Consider the following 19,446-nt stretch of genomic DNA (forward strand, 5'->3'; position numbering starts at 1 on the left):
CAAGTATCTGTTCCCAGTGGGATCACCTCCTGATGACTGAGAAAACACTTCAAGCTGTGACAAGGAGAAGGAAAACTGAGGAATAGAAAAGTTTGTATCCTAGAGCTTTTAACATCAAAATCCATTAGACTTTATTTGTCAGTAGCATTTGTTTTAGGCATGGAAAAACACAAGCCTTTTCCTGCAGCAGTGTAAGGTTTATGTAAGGAAAACAGAACTAAAGCCTTCCACCCACCATTTGGATCTTTCTAGAACCTCTGTTCTAGAATTGTGATCTCCAGCTCCCGAGTACTTGACTTCTGAAAGAGCTTATATACAGCTCCTATCTTACAAAGCTCACAAGCTATTTGAGTGACCAGCAGCAGAAGGAAGAAGATGCCTGCTGAGTACTCAGAATCCTCCTTATCTGTGGCACGAAGTGAGCCAACAGAAACTTGCTGATGCTGACATTAGCAGATTGACCTGAAAGCCAGCTGCAAACCCCACTGATGCTGTAACACAAATGAAATAACTGTAATTTCTTACAGCCTGTCCAGAGCTCCCTTCCAACTGTTCTTTTGCACTGTACATAAAATTTCATTTAGTTTTTTTGGGGGGTAAACTTACATCAACCGTAATTTCCCAGAAACTATAATATATGCAACTATAATGAATAACTAGATCAAAATCTAGGTTTTATCCAACATTAGTGAAGGAATATAAGGTAGATTTTCAGCTTTTTAAGGAAATATTAAGACTTGCACTTCTGTCATGATGCACACTATGCTGTAATTTGTTGTTGCATACAACAAATCTCTCCTTATTTGAAGCTTCAAGGCCTAAATTGCCTCGTTTTCAAAAAGTTAACATTTACTGTACATACACACAACAATAATTAATACGTTCGCCTGTTATGGTCCAAAAAAAATGATTGTTGGTAGAGCATGAGCTCTGAGCACAGCTGAGGAGAAGCAGAACTGCCTGCACCCTCCTCCATCAGCCACACACACTCAACCCAGACACTGATACTGCTTCACCCTCTCCTTTCTATGAAGTTTCCATTAACAGGGCTCACTTGTGAGCTAGAAGGGGGTAGCTATAAAACTGAATGCTTTCCCGAGGCATTCACTCTTCCGATGCGGTCTCCAGACACAGGGGCCACAGGCCTGGCCTAGCACTCGGCCCAGGCCTCAGGATCCCACCATGCCCCCTGAGCGCTTTCTGGCACCGCAGGTGTACACTGGTGTTCCTACAAGCCATTAAGCTTGTCAAAAAAAACCCAACCCTGCCTAGCATAAAGCTGCTTTATCATGAAATTACTAATCTGCTCTCCCCAAGCAGTTTTATCCCCCTTCCAGGGCCCAAGCATTCAGAGATTGACAGAAGGGGCTGTGTCACACTCCGCCCCACCAGCTCTGGGCAGGGGCAGAGAAAGGCCCTAGCTGCATGGCAGAAGGCCTGGACAGGCCTGCCTGCATGTTTTGCTACAAAACATCCAACACCCTTTTAAATATGTGATCCAGGATTTATTCAAACAGAAACAGCTGTAAAAAGCAGACTGAGGAAACACAGAAATAAAGGGAATAAAGGAAGGGGAGGAAATAAATATTTTTCCCTTCAGTGTCCTCATGAGGCAGCTCATCCCCATTACTCAGTCCCTCACAGCTACAGCATCTGCATGCTGTCTTTATATTTTTAAGTTTATATATGCTGTTGGTGAGGGCTGTTCTGAATGATACCGTCACTATGAGACTGGGCACAGTTTACCTTACTGACAGAGTCCTTGGTTGTCACTACCCAGCCTCCGGCCAGCTCTTATTTTTCTTGGCTGGTGGTCAGGCTATCGATCATTAATCTCATTCCTTTTTCAGGTACCATCGCTCTTCAGGGTTTGCACTAAATTATTCTCCTCATTGATATGTAATAGATGAGAAACACAGGCTCCTGCAAATGATGAAATTAGCTTTTATTTAGGAGCAGTACAAGTCTGTGCATGACTATAGATGCATTTTGAAGACTTTAAATGAATTTAAGCCAAGGGATGTTTCTTGCACCACTTCTCTATGTGGGCTTGAATTTAACCTTAGGTGGCTACTTAATTTAATCCTTTTTATCCTTATTTCCAGAACTCAGAGTTCCTAAACTAGGATTTTAGTAGACAGAGCAGATGGTGCTGTATTTTTCTTCAAGGACAAAAAATAAAAAAATTAAAAAAATAAAAGTGGTCAGATCAGACTCCTTAAGTGAAATGAAATATGTGGGGCCTCCGTGTACAATGTATGCCAGAACTGTTCACTGACTAGCTGTCGGAAATGTACTCCATTTTGAATTCTGATAATACTGAAGGATTATTGTGCTTAGTCTTGCAGCTCACTGAAAAAAAAAAAATTCTCAGAGCATATTACAGGAAAAGAAAAATTATTTCATCCTGAGTACAAAGAAAATGAAGTGCAAAAAAGATTTCAGAAAGGGTTGGAAAACCTTTGTTAATTCATAGACAGTTTGTAACTGTTGTGCAAAAACTGTAGTAATCTAAAAATAAGAGGAAACTTGCACCCAAAATGAATTAAACAAATAAAACTCAGTGGAGTTCCCTGTAGGTATAAATAGGTGCTAGTAAGGCTTTACTGAGAATAATATAGGAATCAAATGATGTATAGGAATTAGTTGTTGTTGAATATTGTTATATTTCTGCTCTACTTCCCATGTTCCCACAACGAAATTGCATGACAGATGTCTTTTTAGTTTCTAGAATATGAAGTCCAAGGTCTTTTCCACTTGATACTTCTCTGAAGTTCTACACATTTTTGGCACATCTGTTTTTATGGAAGATCATAATTTCTTTTTTATTCCATCAATCACACATGAAAACATTTACTTAAGCAAAATCTTTTCTTAAATTCTTGCAATTCTTTTAATACAAGAACAAATCTGACATTCATATTATAGATGAGTGCAGCACAAGCAGCAATATTCAACTTCAAAAACTGGAGGGGAAGAAGTGGTTATAGTCTTAGCCTAAAATTTTCCATGTCTCATAAGAGTCTCTAAATTCTACTGTAACTTGACATCAAACTGTCATAGCCAAAACACGTGTTAAAACAAAACAAAACAAAAAGTCAATCCAATGTACTAACTTACGTGAGACGTCTTCAGTGAGACAAACTCTGCTCACAGTACAAGGTCTGTAGAGTTTCTCACAGGGCAGTGCTTCCAGGATTGGATATTTTTTGTAAATAACAGCCTCAGTTACTTGCCAGAAGTAAACTTTGTATGTATTGTTCCTGACAGAGATCTTAAAGTAATGGCAAAAAAAAAAAAAAAAAAGTTGAATTAACATCTTAAATCCATCATATTAGCCATCATTTTTCTTTTTTTTCCTTTAAAGACTTAGTTTGAGTGATTGATAAGTATCACAACACTTCATGATTTCATGAATGGATTCCATTAAAACCCAACTGGACTTGATAAACGTGGCTCCAATACTGAGCAAGGATTTCAGAATTGGTTCTATAATTTTCCATTTTCCAGCATTCGTGTTAGCAGATATTTAGTAGAATGGATATCTTAATACATAACTCACTCTGAGTTAATATATCTTTAGGCAGTTTGAAACCCCTTATGATTCACTGTGCACACTTGTCTCATTGATTTGTCCTTACTATGCCCCAATGAAAAGCATACAACTTTGGTGGAAAAATAGAGCTGTGCATTTCTGTAAAGATAGAAAAAAAAAAAATATGATTTTATGATCTTGAAACACACTCCATTTTTTGTTTGAAAAGTAAAATACAATTAATATAAATAAGCTGGTCATTCAATAAACAAGAGAGGTGGTTTCGGGGGTACAATATTATGTAAAACATTAAAGATTATGTAGCTGAGTAAATTACAAGTAAAACGAAGCAGATCTTTCAGCATTGATAAGACTTTTATGAGAAATAATATGTAAGGACAGGCTCCCATTATCTGCCTCAGTTTGAAACATTCCATGTGAATCTCAAGCTTTGTACAAATAAAAATAGCAGGAATTGTAGGAATAGCCTGGAGTTTAAATGCAAATGAAATTCAAACCCATCTGTGGATATTTTTATGACTTCTGGGAAGAAAGGGTCAGTTCAAACAGTTTCGACTTATTGGTTATTGAAATACAAACCACTAATAGCATAAAAAAAAATTATTTAAAAATAAATTGTGTAACGCTACTGATGATATCTTGTTTGGTTTTACAGTGTCCACCAACATTCCTCTTGACACGAGCAGAAGACAGAGCAACATGGGTATGCCTGATTTATTTCAGCTGAGTATTTCCTCAGCACCAGGCAATTAGGCAAATGAACTAATTTTTGCTTACCTTATGTCACTTTGTCTCTGTTTCTCTGAAAGACTAATTTCCAGAGTAGAGAAGCGCATCCCAGGTCACTTCCTGACCTGTGCCTTAAACAACAGGCACTCATAAATTCTCAGTGCAATACAGAAACCTCCTTATGAGCTTAAAAAGTAAATCTGATTTTAAAAGGGAGTAAGAAGCTGGCATTAGTAAAAGTTATATATCCACAGTATTAAAAATGTACTAGCATTAAGCTCACGATAAAACATGAGGACTGGTTCCAGTATGGAAAGGTATTTCAAAATACATCAGGATCTCTTAAGAACTTGAAAATCTGTAGCAAGATCCAAATGATCAAGTATAAAATATTATCTACTTAATAAGTATGGTAATAAAGTGTTCAGGAATGTTTTTACCATTGCAAATATATACAGGACAATTCTAATTTTATCTTCATAAGAAAGAGTAAAACCAAGCTCTAAAAGCTTAATACAGATTTTAAGTAAATCAAAAATGTATAGAGACTTTTAAATAATAGTGAAATAAAAGATACATGAAAACATTTGGTGAATTTTCCAGATAAAGTTCAAGAACAGTTTTTTTTTTTTTTTTCTGCAAATAGGAAAAATATTTTGGTATTTTTCACCAAAAAAAAAAATCATGTTTCAAATGAAGTTTTTTTTTTCCTGTTAACATCAGTGAGTGTAGGATACAACTCCAGTGCTAGACAAGTCAGTCAGTTATGCTCAAAGTTCTAACAAAGGCAAGGGTAAAATACATAGAATGCACTTCAGTGTCTTTCAAAGTCTGTTAAATGATAACTATTTTAAAATATTTAATCTATGACACTACTAAATGTGACTCAGTTTCATTCCAACAATTACAAAAAAAAAAAAAAGGATGTAATTCTTTTTGTAATGTGTTTCTGTGTATACTTCCTCATGGTCTGAAAAGTTTTTGAGTACAAAGCCTCAACTGTGTTGGTGCTGTCTGATCCGTTCATTAAATTTGAAAAGAACAGCGTCTTTCCTGAAGTAAGAGGAACTTCATTTTTCTTTTTGTTTGAAACATAGTGAAATCATAAGAAAAGGGGAGGCAATTTTTCAAGTATTTGTAGTCTTGGAATAAAAGTTTGTTTAGTTTTCCTTCTGGGTATGATAGTATATTGAAGGGTACTATCAACAGTGCCTGAGATGGGCCTTGAGAGACAAGAAACGATTTTAGAAAAAGAAAAATCCCTGCTCTAAACCTTGCAAATCATTAGTGAGTGAAATGAGATGTGTGCAGCATAGTTCAAACAAACGCTTAGAAAAGTGAGTAAGAGCACTGAGCATGATAAATTGCAACTCTATTCCAAAGTTAAGAATGACAATATCTTTCAATCCCAAATTCTATCATAACATTTTACCCAAGTGCTTTTAGAAAGATTAAATCTTGGTGTGCAACCTATGACACCTAACCAACTTGGTTTAATGTCGCAATCTTTTAGAAGTTTTGTTTCCTATATCATCCTCAACCATTCAGTATCATACACAAACTACGTTAAAGGATATTCTATTCTTTTTATAAACTCTAGGTCAGGGGTTTTCTAGGCAAGCAGTGATTCTTTTTGGCATCTGGTGTCAGTCCAAATCTGTGTAGACAGTAAACATGACAGAGCTACTGATGGTTCTCCACTACATAATGCCTGCAACCTGCATATTTTCCCCTAAATTATTTTTTGTTTGGGACCAATAGATCCCATAGGGAAACCAGAGGAGGGAAAGGGGTGTAGAAATCTAAGAAGTCCATGCCAGGCAATTGAGAGAAAAGAAGTCTATTGCCAGTAGGTTTACATTCTCTCTGCAGCAGTGAACGCACTAGGTCCCAAACAGTTTCTTGATCCTCTCTCTTTCTAATAGCTTCCTGAGTTTGAGTGTCTTCCATACCACCCAACGCTAATCTGCGTGCTAATCTGTGCCTGTCTTCACCTTCCATCTTTTCTAAATTTGAGGACAGCAGATGGGCTATGTTTATTTTAGAGATAACCTCATCTGCTGTTTATATTGGGGGAAGAAAAAAAGTGCTCACTGATGACTTCGTACTGACACCTCCAGCTGAGGCTGACATTTGTTTTCTAGCTGTTATTGGTTTCTAATTATGTCTGGATATTCAGAGGATCAGCTAATTTGCTCCATAATTTTAGGAGGCAATTTTTAATTCCCTTTCAAACTCTCTGCTAATTTCATGGAATTATTAGATATGCAAATATAGTGGGACTAAACCCATTGGGACTTCCTGGTGATTCAGTTCAGGTGCCTGAGTAGAACCTCCCTCTGCATTGCAAATACAAACTATCCAGCATGAAGGTAGTTAGGTGGGATGGCCAGGAAACACAAGGAGCTTTTGCTTCTTGTGCATTTTCCCACTCACTGCAACGAGTCAGCATGGGTCAATTCTTGCTGCTAAACAAGGGAGCTCTAGGCAAGGGCAGAGCAATGTGGAGGCTTGAGCAGAAAGGAGATATTGTAAATTGGATTATGTGGAGAAGAGGGGACTCTCTAACCTATCAGAGAACATTTAAAGGCACCAATGCTAGAAGCATGGAAGGAACGAGGGTACAGTGGTCCAATTTGTGTTTCATTTTCCACTGCATTCTGAAAGGTTAGCCTAGGGTCAAAAAAATCTAATTAAAATTCAAAACATATTGGCATACCAGTGATAATTTCAAAGAAATGCAAAAAAAAAAAAAAAAAAAGGGTGATTTTGCAGTTCTTACTGAAAACATTTCCAATATTGTTTCAAGAATATTTCAAATAAATGCATTCAGATATATCCCACAGGGATTTCACTATATAGATAGAAACACCCTAGTTATAGATTTTATCATTTATTGCATGCACCAGCAAGAATTCAGGAGCATTCCAGGTTGTCTGTAATATTTAATCTTCTATATGTTCCCATTTTGTAAAGCTGTGCAACTTTAAACATCTAGGCATGTTTGAAATAATTGAGCCATTTAAACAGAGTGGAGTTAAGACCCATGCACATTAACTAAGGCCCTGTTATCTGTTTTGCAACTTTCTTTAAAGCAATGCTAAAATATATACATATATTCATGTAACTCACAGATATCATTTGATTTACTTTATAGTTTCAGACCACACGTGTGTTGCATTAATTCTGTTTGCTCACTAATTTGTTTAAAGGCTGGTATTATCTTCTACAGTTTGCAACAAAAGCTGGTCTTCTCCTGACCACCCCAATCATATCAATACCCTACAGTGAAAATAAATTGAAATAGATCTCTTGCTGTTAAGAAAAATAATAATAATAATATCTTCCTGACTTTCACAGAATTTAAGCTGAGTGACTGCAATTGGCACTCCAAATCCAGCACGACAATTAATTACTCTTCTTCCTCCTCCCCTTCCCTAACAACCTGCTTGGATGTAAGGCTGTTCCTATATGGAGATTTTCATTTGTTTTATTCAACTCTGATATAATATTTACATGTGGAGCAGAAATACTGTTTTTAAGGAACAGAATATCCTATCACAGCATTGAAAACATCTGTTTCCAGGTGCTAACTCCCTCTTTTCAAATCTTTGACTATCACACATTTAGGCGTTAGCATATCAAGCAGTAGTTTCTAGAGACAGCTATCCTTCTGCTGGCCTTGTGGATGAGTACCTTCTGGACAACACATAGGACAACACATAGCCACTAAGTTTGCACTACGCAAACTTATTTTTTTCTGGTTCCTCCTCTTGCAGACATGGAGCTTCAAAAGCTCCAGAAATTTCCACATCTCTAGTTCTGTTTTCATTCTATGGTATATAGCAACAGTCCCCAGACAAAAATAATCAACAAAATTATATTCAGTTTTCTGTCAGGGAAAACACCAGTCTGATAGCAGGAAAATGACATAGGTTTAACAAATGTAATGTGGACAATTATTTGGATAAAATATGTAACTGGAAGAGAACCATCTCATTTGCATTGTACCCACAAGAAGAAATTAGCTGTACTCTCAGAAAACCCATGAGAGTGTCGGTATCTAAACCTTTCTCACGTATGGAAATACTAGATAAGTCACTACTATGTTTATATTACACAACCTCATCTGAGCCACAGACAACAGAAAACTCTTAAGACTCACCAGCTCAGATTGTAGAAATTCATTGTTTTAGCTCTCCAGTGGCTCGCAGCCCTTTGAAATGCCAGCTGCACTGGGTGGTCTATACAAAGGCAGTGGATACAGGCTATTCTAAGACTAGAGTCTACAAAGAAAAAGCAGACAAAAGTACAGGAATCAGCAAAGTCTGACAGCTTTGCTGAGACTTAAAAGAGGTAAGTAGATTACATTTTTATAATTTTGTATAGATTCTTTTGTGGAGCTGTGACAATAAAGAAGGTTTTCTCCTCCCTCCTAAGCTGTCTGTGGTGTTCAGCTTTTAATGTATAATTGATCCAAATTGCTGTGAGAAGACTTGAATTCTACTTACAGTGCCCCTCCCAGGGACGGTAATTGTGTAAGCAAGCAGGTTATAGGAACGTATAATAATGCTGCAGTACATCACCGCTCCACGTCCCGTTCCACCCACACACACCCCCAAATAAAGGAGCCCTAGGAATTTTCTCATTCCCATTCTCGTTCAATGATGAAGCGACAAAGACAGTGTCTTGCCCCAGGTCAATTCTGTAGTAAAACTAAAGAACCGGCTCGTAACTCAGCACCTACCCACAAGACAAGGCTTCTTCTCGTACATTACCATTGCTACTTCATAAATACTGGGCATAACGTAGGTGGCACGTATCTAACATCCTGCAGATAACATTTTCCCTTTACCCTTAGAATAAACTATAGGAGCTCTTGATCAGCATTGTTGTGGGGTTAGGTGAAATTTAATAATTTTGTAGAGAATTTGCTGTATTATAACTGCAATTTAAAAATGCAGTTATTTAACTGTGAGTAACGACCTCTTATTGTCTCAGTAAGAAAAAGAAACAGACTCAAGAGTATCTTTAGATTTTGGACTTGTTACTTTAAAACATACGTAGCTCCCATCACGAGCAGAGAGGAAAAAAAAATAAGACTTACACCTCAGGGACAGCGGAAAAGAGTCTCACTATTGTAAGAACGGTAGTTAATACAGGAGTACTCAGAAATCAGATTTTATTTCCTCAACTCAAAGAACTTTCCTCTCTGGCAGCACTAGAATTCATGCAATGGGATGTCAGACAGCAGGTGTGATTAAAGTAATAGTATAATTAAAAAGAGCTAGATGTGGGAATAAAAAGTGTTTTGTTTTCTTCTTTCAGGGCCTGGTTTGACTCACTAGTGAACAGCTTGCTGCAGATCTTTTTCTGCTTTCGTGCTGAAGTCGTGTTTTCTTTAGCTGTCTTTTTTTTAGAGCAGATTTTCATCATGAAAGAAAATTTTATTGCCACAGACAACATTGGAGATATTCAGCAGGCAACAGAACTCTGTCCTGTGTCCCTGTGACACACAGAGGATGAGTGTCAATCTTTGGAACCAGAGGACTGAGCCTAGACCTGGCTGATTTTAGAAATTATTTCCACTTATCTTTAAGTATTGTGGGAACAACACGTGACCTGTTGTGCAGTGTACTTTCTTTCAACGATAGAAATACAGGCAGAAAACCCATTTAAGCCTCTAGATTAAACCTGTTGAAAATATTTTCAAATGATACAGTACACTTTTAAATATTAAAAATATTTCATTATCCTTCAAGGTTCCTTCAAGTTACATAGACTAGTTCACATGACGACTTCTATAAAGAGATAACAGTATCTTATCACCATAATCACATTTCTAAAAAATGTGTGAACAGCCATAAACCTGCCCTTGAGATCCAACACAAAGTCTATACAAGACATTTACTCTAGAATCTTTTTATTTCCTTCTTATTGATAAGACTACTCATGCAAGTATACGGATATCATTATGGATGTGATTTTGCTGCATTACATTCTTTAATGTCTAGCATAGTGCTATAATTGTGTTTGTGCCTAGACAGTTTATCTTGCTCAAGTAGTGAGGGTAGCTATTTTTATATGGGAACTTTTTGTTTGTAAGTAGTATGATAGAGCTTTTTAAAAAATATCTATTTATTTTGTTTGAGAAAGAGTGCATTAATCTTACAGCCTAATACTATTTATATCTCTTTCTACCTCCTTGTCTTTACATAGATTCCTCTGGATATCAAGTCCCTTGGCAAGAATGCTCAATGTCTTCCACTCCTAAGCTGGAACAAGGCTAACCTGTGCCTTTAGTGCATAGGTAGGTCTGGTGGAAATCGATAACTGGGGTACTCCTCGTGAGTCTGTGACCACTGGGAAATACAATGGCTAAAATACCTCCTTTAAACTGGTGCTATTTGTTTCTGCCAGGGGAATAACAAATTTAAATGAAAATTATTTCAAAACTAAAAACGTGCATTCCTGTGGCAATTAAACCCTTCTCTTTTGGCAGACTAAGCAGGGCCAACCTTCCCAAATACCCCAACGTGCACTAGCTCATCGCTGTTATTTCAGTTTAGAGAGATTAAGAAACTCGTAGGCAATTAAAAAACAATAGGCTGAGAAACTACGCAATATGTTCACACAGAAAATATTCACATTGTCAGATCACCATACAGCAGCATGAACTGTCCATTTTATTGACAAAGACCATTATGTCAAATCCAGTTTAACTGAAGAAAACAAAACTCAGTGTGTATGAAAGAAAAATACTCCTGAGTCCCCTATGGCATTACTGAAGATTCAAGCCACTGATAATTCAGTATGTGTAACAGCCAAAATGTCTGCAGCAGGCTTCGTGAAAGATCAGAATCACGTTTCTTGAGGTTAAATACTGTTAGAAAGAACAAAATGCAGATGATCTTCCTTTATATACCAAAAGATAAATGGGATTTTACAAACTTGTAAGTTGAAAACCTTTCATAGAAATAGTAAAATAACATAGAAACACACACATATATATAGCATAAATAGCAAAATGCTATTTTGCTATGTCAAAACAAGAAAGAAAATGGCAGAAGAGAGTAGAGCAACTGAAAGAGTATAAAAACCAATCCTGCACAAAAACCAAAGAAAAATTTTGGGACGGGGGACCAGTAGTAGACCAGTTTCCTGTTCTCTTTCCTGTTGTTCTCATTTCCCTTCTACTCTTTGTTCTCTCCAGAAAGTCAATTTTTTGAGATAATTAGGTTACTTACAAAGAATATTAAAATGATATCCACCATTTTCTACTGACAGAAAAAAAAAGAAAAAAAAAATATATATATATATATAAATACCTCACATTGTTTCATTGGCTTTGAATTTTCCTCCTTAATGCATAGAGCCTATTTGTTGTTAAATATTTATGGAACTAGGGTATTATGATGACCGATATAAATGGTGTGAGTAGAATAATAAGGAAAACATTCTAGTAGTTACATTATATTTTCTAGTATGTCCAGTTTGGTGTGAAAAATGCATCCTAAATATTTATATCCAGCAAGAAGCAGCATACATTCTATGAGGCTTAATTCCAGAACTCATCTCCAATATATCAATCCATGGAGATAGTATTTCCACACAGTTTAGCATGCAACTATAAAAACTCAAGCAACTGCACATTCCTTTTCCTACTGTACGGGAATCTAGTTCCTGAGTTTGTGTGATTCACTGGGTTTGAGAGAGAATTCAGGTGTTGCAGTAATTTTTTTTGCCATCTTCAGGAGCACTCATTGCCAAGCAACTGTCTGCCAAAGCAAAAGCCAGACTGGAAAGCTGGAGTATTTTTTTGCTTTGTTATTTGCTCCCTGCAAACTCATCTCCTTCCAGAATCTGGGCATCACTATAAGCTTTTGCAATCATTGCGTTGATTGGGAACAGTGTTTGTAACAATGCAGTGTAAAATTGCAAAAGACCTGGAAGCTTGCGGCAGCACTGGGGAACAAATAGAATTGCCTCCCATTGTCACATTCAAAAGCATTGCAAGCGAAAAAAAAAAAACAGCAACGACAAAAACTTGGAAGCTTGCTTCAGAGCTGATGAGCAAGTAGTACATAATCCTCCCATACAGAAGGCCTATAGAACCTTGCCAGTCTTTTGGGATGGCAACCAGATGGTGGGAAGAACGCAGTGACAGCTTGAGAAGGCTGCACAGCTATCTATAGATGGAGTTCTGGTATCAACATTAACCTAAAGGTTGTTAGGAAGATAAGAAGCAATGATCTCTCTTGCAAATTCTGAAAAGCAACATCAGAAAAGCAAAATGCACACATGAATAGGAGATGAAAGCAATGTTACTTCTTATCTACCAAGGGCAGATAATTTAATTATATTCTGCAGCTGATAGCAGAGGAAAGGTGATACAAAAATGCTCAGATTTTGCCTAGGAACTATATTTGTTCTTTCATTTTATATAAGCTGTTGTAAATTGAACCAAAGGAAAATGAGTAATTACTTTTGCCTTATCCAGTGTATTTCTCCATTACTAATATTTTTGACAGATGGTACTATTGAACTCAAAGCTAAAAAGGAAAACATAATATTGTAGTAAATACTAAACACAATAAGATACCATTTTCAGGACCTCTAATCATTTTTCCAAAATAAAGGAATATGGATTCCTTTATTGAAAAAGCTTTTTTTTCAAAAAAATAAAATAAAAAATAAATTAAAAAAAATCCATTCCTACTGTTTCTTTTCTATTCCTTTTTCTCTCACCTCTCAAAAGGTCACTGGTATGCAAGTATGTGAATTTGCCTCAAATTTATGACTTAGTGCAGTTCTTCCCTCTCCAGTAACCAGGAAGTTAGCAAAACAGCAAGTAGGTCTCAATGTGGATCACTTGATATTGACACAGAAAAGGGATCTTCAAGTCTCGGTTAGTGATAAAGAGAAGAAAGCCTTCGTTTTAGCAGTACAGAAGCTCAGTTATGTCAAGGTAAATATGCTATCTCAGCAGAAGAGCAGACTAGAGCCTCTCTGGGTCTTAGATAAGGAAGTTGGTACCCAGGTGATCGACAAAGATGATGCAAAAAATAGATTTTGAAAATGAACTGAGTCAAAATAGTAACCTTAGCTTTGTGGGGTGGCACAAGAGCTCTGCTACCCTGGCATTTTGATCCCAAAAGACACTGGTGCTGCCTCGTGCAGTACTGCTAGCGTAGAGAAATTTGCCACAGATCCCTTCAGAAGTAGTGTTAACAAAGACAAGCAGTCCTTCTCTGCTTTCCGTGGGCAAACATGGCTTGAGCATATTATTTTCTGTTTATTTTGAGAACAAAGATGAGAGGCCAGTAAGAGTTCAGAACACGTATTATTCTCTATACAAACAACAGGGAAGGTAAATGAAAAAGCAGGAAAGGAAAGAAAAAGCAAGTATTTTATAATTGCTATCAAGTCCTGAATATGAGATAGAATAGAGGACAGTGGAGACTTTGTTCAGCTGCCTTCTCCAGTACATAAAATGGCTAAATGCAAGAGATGAAAAAAACACCCTTTTCTAGGCATGTAGGTAGGAGTTGACAGTAGGGCATAACTTAGAAATATTATTACAGTCATGAAGATACAATCAAAAGAGATTTAGACACTTTTCACTGTGGCTTTAAGCCATGTGGTTAATGCAGCTTTCAGTGCTCAGCTGAAGCTGCTGCGAGAAGCAATGAGAAATCTCTGAAAAAAAAAAAAAGAAAACTGCAGAACTCTATTTATCATCATACAGAGCTCTAACACACGTCTTGAAAAAAAAAAAAGTGGAATCACAGACAAATGGCCTTAACAACAACTTGCTGCCAGTTCATCTCTGGGCTCTTATGGTTGCCAGCATAAACACAGTGAAGCCTGCATGGAAATATCAGCCTAAAGTGATATGAAACAACCTAAAAGTCTGGCCAGCATACCTGTGACCTTGATGCCAGTTCTAACACCATTTCCTACTAATGTTTGAAGACAAATAAAAAGGTCGCGATATTGGTTTTGATTTCCTGGATTAAGTTGCTGAATACACTGTGCCATACCTAAATGCAGAGCACTCCAAAGGCATTCATCACACAGTTCTCTTTACACAAATGGCCTGCTGAAAGCTGTCATTGGCTTTTATTTGTTCCAGCCACTGTCTCCTTCTGTATACACTTTATGACTTTTCTTTTAATTATCCGGCAAAAACGCTCCTAGTCTGCTTTCATCACTTTCTACCTTTCAACATTACACTTGTGGTCAGAACATTGACGATGAGCCTATATTCAAGTCAGAAAGATGTGAGAGTCCACAAAATGGACCACAAGGTTACATGGTGGCAGAGATGCTCCTCTGTCTGCATGTCCCACTCCTGATTATAGCCATCTTATTTACCCTGGTGTGAAATTTGTGCATTAATAGCTAGTCTCTGGACTGAGACTTGAAGCTACAAGTCAGCCAGCACACAGCCCGAGACATACCTATTTCCAGATATTGCACTAATTTGTAGAGCAAGCACAAAAACCTTGGGCTGACAAATAAGCTGAGCAAATATACAGACATTCAGAAATACACAACAGGATAATTAATCACCTGGAAAGATTGATAGTAATACTATAATTTCCTATGAAAACAGTTCTAAAAAAAAAAAAAACAACACTCAGAGGCCACATCCAAAACTGCAGACATGAAGCAAATTTGGATTCATCATGCGCTCATGTTTTGCATTCACTATATATGTAGCCACAAGCTTTATTGAAGTGGTAACCTGTTACCTTTTACACAAAAATCTAAGAAATGGAAGAGCTTCTGTCAGAAAGCAAAGGAAAATATCCTTCTTCCTGAAGACTGGCCTCTGGGACATGGAAAAACATTCTGAACATTTAAGGCAGTAGATTTGCAGTGTTCATGGGCTCCTGGTTAGGTATACTCTGGTTCAATTCCTGTTTTAATTGCAGGAAGGTAAAGGAAAACTACCTCCTTGCTTGAACATACTCTTCCCAACTATATTAGTTCTTTTCCAACATACACATAATCAGAAATTAAGTTCTCACTACCAGCTATAGAAATGCAGCTCAGGGAAAACTGAAAAGTTTTAATTTCCCAGTGCCCCTATCATGCTGCAGCTGTAACAGCCCTGTCTCTTCATCAAAATCCATGACTTTCCTGTACTTTTTCACATTTGATTCCAGGATGGTGTCACAGTAGTACATCCAGGCAGATGCACTTAAAGGCAACTATTGCAAGAAATGCTTGCTCTTATGGGTCTCTACTCTAAAACCTTGCTGGAGGAAAAGAAAAAAATATATATATACATATTTATGTATGGTAATATCATGTATTACTCTGGAATTGCAAAAAAACCTGTGTTGTGTTTATACCCAAAATAGCTTCAATAAATATCAAAAATATAGCCCTTTAAAATGACAGCAGTTTTAAAAATCTGTAATTTATAAAGGTATCTTCGTAATTTTCATATCTGGAAAAGCTGTTTGGGCAGTTTTAAAAGCTCACTGTAAATGCAATTGTAAACATTCAGTTGAAAAGCATAAAGATAAGTTGTTCATTTGCATTTTTATCTGCGTTGTCTTACAACCATTAATTGTGGAAATGAAATAGAGAAAAGTGTATCCCAGGCTACTAGAAATTAATATACATGGGGAATAGAAATATCTGGAAGAGATGACCTCCATGTTTCACGGAAAGATTAATCAAGGCACCAGTTATAGTTTCCAATTTACTGCAAAACAGCATCTCCTATTTCATAACATCTATATAAACAATATAATAGTTTCAGCAGAATTCTTAGATTATCTGATGGTAACAAAACTAAAAGCCAATGTTCCAGGTTTTGGTGTATGAATCACTGTAGCCGTAAGCCAGATGTGTGTATGTTTAATTGCAGTGAGTTTTAATCATAGGATATCAAGTGGCTTCTATGCAGTTAAACATGCACCTTCTGCAAACTGTCATTTGCATTCATTTTCAAGCCATTCAGAACTCAATAGGGCAGATCCAAGCTGATGCAAATTGTCATAGCTGTATGAAAGGCAATGAGGCCAATGCAAACTTACACCGACTGGGAATGGGTCCTAGTATTTGGCTATTTAAAGAATCAGTCTTAGAGGGCTTACTCAGGTGATTTCTCTGGCTTACAGCTGGTGAAGGTTAGGTGTGTTAGCAAAGGCTAGGCAGAACTTGGAGGAGCTGCACCAGAGTATCTCAGAGAAAACCTTGACTCCTGATTTTATGTCAGAGTGGTACCCCAGAAAGAATGTATTAATTGTAAATGTAATCAGCTTAAACTCATTGAATAAGCAAGTGAATTCTCTCAAGCCATACGAAGCTACAGTCCCCATGGAACATAATTTTAATTTAATGTTCTTATGTTAATAACTAGGAAATGTCATGGCATTTAAACTGCAGGACTGCACCGTAGCCAACTTCTCATCAAATTTAAGGCTGCTCCCCATCATCAGCTGAGGGACGTACCTCAGATGGGGCAAGCAGAAGGTAGGGGGCCAGACGCTGCTTACAATGAAAGTGAAAGCCTACACTTCTGTCCCTAACATGGGAATTTGGCTACAGTTTGACTATGGGCAAGCAGTCTCCCTCAAATGAAAAAATATGGAAAATGCAAAATACTTACCTAAATGAAAATGGTGCAGTTTCATGTAAACCGAGACTTCAAGACATTTGAAAATCTGAAAATGCTTCCCAAATACCCATGTAACAAACAATCCTGCTAAGATGCAGCCTTAGGAGCACAGTGTAAGCAAATCTAAAGGTTCATTTGAGCATCCTCATCACTTGTTAACTCCACTGAGGACTCATCAACAATTCTTTTATATTAGACATGCAGTTATGGTTATTATTACTTTTTTTGTGTGTAGCAGATGTGTCCTGCCTTTTACATTTCAGAACATAAAACTTCCAATACAGCAAATCAATGTTTATTAAGAAATTAAGTGCGAAATAATCTCCTTTACACTACTTAAAAATAATCAAGGAAGTTAAGAAACTTGCACAAAGAACCCATTTCCAGCATCTCTCTCAATGTTCAATGCGGTTTTGATCAGAAATCTAAATTCTAGTAAAAATAAAACATTGCTACAGTTGCGGGGAAACTTCACAAAACTTTACGAATATTGAAAAGAAATATTTTGTTTACAACTCATTACCTGCCCAGCTGTACTGCCCATATACCTTTTTATATCAGAACTTGGGTCCCACCCTGATGGAGCCAAAAGAATAGCCCTCCTTTGCACCTATTACTGTATGAGCGAACATCAGGGTGTGTGAGCTAACCAAATGGTCTTCAAATAAGGGCTGGAAACAGAAAACAGATGCCTTATACATATAAGTATATATAAGTGTATATATATATTAATATCAAAGGTCTGTGGCTAGATGCTAACTTAATTTACATAGCAATTCACAGAGATGTTGAATTATGTGAGGAAGACAACGGCTTTGTGAGAGCCTGCAGGTTAGCCCTCTCCACAGACAGAGCTTTTGGGAAGGAGACAGCAGAGCAGAGCCCTCTGAGGGCACCGCAGTTACTGACTGCTCCGTTCCTGCGAAAGCCATTCCATTCAGTGCATGGACAGAGCCTAGCACAGAGGCTCTTTAGTCTGGAATGCCTAGGTACTGTTGTACAGGAAATGAGTAATCATAATAACGGCACCATAATTAACCAATTAATTAATTGGGTCCCACCTTCTTCAGTGGAACACTCGAGCTTTCCCTGTATAAACAGCAAAGCAGTCAAAAAACCACTTGTGTCCATCCGGGATGATAATCACAGTTCACCTTGCTGCCAGAGTAAGCTAGCAAACATTGATCTCTGTTGGAAAACCCTCTTGATCGGACACCTTGTTTTATCTATCAGCTCTGCATCTTTTAGATTTTCTCTGTGTTTCCTTCCAAGGAAGACAAAGAAAATCCCTGGTCAGATTCTGAGCTCTGCTGCCTCAGCCTACCTTCCATACGGGCATTGTCTTCCTTTCCACTGCCATTGCACTGTTGTGAGAAAAACAGAAAAAAGGATCGTATGATGATTGATGATATGCACGAATGGCATCTTCTTTTATATAATTGTTCTCAAAGCAGCAACATTAGGACAGTTATCTGCCTTCAGATACAAACTGTCAACTGCAGGATCTCACATTAGCAATATCATTAGCCAACTCACTGTTGGATGAAAACCTTATCTTAAACACTCCTACTTATATTGAACTTCACCCACCCATGCTAGTCATTTAATTTTAATGTTCCATTTCATCCAACCTATTTATCTGTTTTTTACTTCTAAATTTTAATCTAAGTCTCACTTCCCGTTTTAGTGCAAAAGCGATGTTTAACCTTGCTGTACTTCAGCTCCATGACTCAATACAATGCTTAATGCCATTTTTAGTGAGCTTTAGAAACATGAAAAAAAATACCATGTTGATGAGGACTGTATTAAATAGCTAACTTCTCATTATACCAGAGAAGTTCCATTATAATAGAGTACTGAGATTACCTTTGGGCTAATAAGATGAATGAAAAAGGGACCTAAAGATGGACTCTTGTTCACATTGCAAGGATTACATTTACAGCATGTGTCACCTTAGGCTCTCTGCTGATGTTTACCAAGACTTAAATGTCATAATCCCCATGAGAAGACTAAAGCACAATGAAATTAAATAACATTTATTATTTAGAACATTAGGGACATTGTTGAGAAATACCAATTTCCTCGTCAATCAGGTGCCACCCTACCCCAACCAGACAAAGTGGATATAATTATTAGCTGGAATCGCGTGCACTCATTTCACATGACACAGCTACAGCGCTGCAATCCTTTTTCTGTCTCCTCCTGCCCTAGATCAGAGCTGTGTTCACTGTCATCTCCTTCTCGTGCTACAGCATCGGAATTTCTAACCAAAAATTCTTGGGCAAGGACATAGGTGAAAATTATCAGCAGCATGCCTCAGCAAATATTTATTAATGTGTTTTATCTATATTGGGGTAAGCAAGACATTCCCCAGACGAGAGCCAGAACCCTGTTGTGCTGCACTCAGTAAACACACAGCGTGATAAACAGTCCCTGCTCTGAAGATCTAATATTTCCTCCCACTTCCCGTGGAATTTTCTGCACAAAGCACCACAGTGAATCCTTGTGGTGCTTCAGCAAT

At 37.3% G+C, this 19,446-nt stretch overlaps 1 long non-coding RNA gene across 1 annotated transcript; it reads right to left on the minus strand.

Moving 5' to 3' along the window:
- Positions 1-791: 791 nt before the first annotated feature.
- LOC136791613 (uncharacterized) lies at positions 792-6,183 on the minus strand. Its single transcript, XR_010833953.1, has 3 exons — positions 4,334-6,183; positions 3,121-3,694; positions 792-1,923 (listed from the first exon to the last, which is right to left on the minus strand). It is a non-coding gene; the product is annotated as an uncharacterized lncRNA (long non-coding RNA).
- Between the last annotated feature and the right edge of the window lie 13,263 nt (positions 6,184-19,446).

Source organism: Anser cygnoides, chromosome 10 (assembly GCF_040182565.1).
Source record: "Anser cygnoides isolate HZ-2024a breed goose chromosome 10, Taihu_goose_T2T_genome, whole genome shotgun sequence".
NCBI lineage: Eukaryota > Metazoa > Chordata > Aves > Anseriformes > Anatidae > Anser > Anser cygnoides.